This window comes from Stegastes partitus, unplaced genomic scaffold, assembly GCF_000690725.1.
Source record: "Stegastes partitus isolate 25-593 unplaced genomic scaffold, Stegastes_partitus-1.0.2 Scaffold1002, whole genome shotgun sequence".
Classification (NCBI taxonomy): domain Eukaryota; kingdom Metazoa; phylum Chordata; class Actinopteri; family Pomacentridae; genus Stegastes; species Stegastes partitus.
This window is the reverse complement of record NW_007578733.1, coordinates 110,511-111,425: the sequence shown is the minus strand read 5'-3', so window position 1 is coordinate 111,425 and position 915 is coordinate 110,511. Positions and strand designations below refer to the sequence as shown.

The 915-nt window shown below is 45.9% G+C and overlaps 1 protein-coding gene across 1 annotated transcript in view; it reads right to left on the bottom strand.

Moving 5' to 3' along the window:
- Positions 1-915, bottom strand: part of opcml (opioid binding protein/cell adhesion molecule-like) — a 234,906-nt gene that overhangs the window by 161,812 nt on the left and 72,179 nt on the right. The window lies entirely within an intron of this gene.

The window sequence follows — 915 nt, the reverse complement described above, 5'->3', positions numbered from 1 at the left end:
GTCCAATGACCTTGCTCCCTGTTATTATACTTCTGTGTCACACCCGTCACTGTTGCGACCGTGGAGCGCTCTTTCTCTAAGCTCAAACTCATCAACACATATTTGAGGAGCAGTATGGGACAGGAAAGACTCAGTGGGTCGGCAATGCTCTCAACAGAGAACAACAGAGCCAGGAATTTGGACTTGAGCGATGCTGTCAGCGACTTTGCTGAGCCGAAGGCCTGCAGGTTGAACTTTTAATGGGTGAGTATAGGTCAGTGTTTATTACACACTGGGATCAGTGATTTGCTAACTGGGTTATCACGTCTGGAATGATGCTTGTATTCTGTGTGTTTGAAAACATTTGGCCGCTGTGCCATTGATGATGAATAATGATCAGATGCGGTGTTTTCATCCATTCATACTGAGGCAGTGACAGAAGAAACAGGCCTTGCACTGAGACATGCAGCCACCAGGTAGCGCTGTGCTGTCCAGGGTCCTGAACTGTACATCTGTATGAATTCAGTTTAATAATCTGGAGCTCTTCTGGCATTTGCCTGATCGACCAGATTACCAGTCTGTCAGTGCTGTGTGGCTGTGATGACTTGATTTAGCTCTTTTCTTGATGGCTGCTCTGTGCTTATGGGTTTTAGTTGGTGTTGTTCTGTCAGTGTAGGCTGAATTCAAAGCTGTGTGATGGAGTAAGGGAGGGGCCAACATTTTTTTTTTGCACCAGGGCCATCATGACTTTGTGATCCCAGGATGTTCCCACAGGTCCTGTCTCCGTGCTCTAATGGGTCACAGCTGCTTTGGCAACACAAGTGGGACCTAAATAATATTCAACACACACTTAGAGGTGTAAAATAGAAGCTGCTCAGATATGAAGATGTTTATTTCTGCCATCACTCAAACCTCCAAACAACTAGTTAGCTTCCC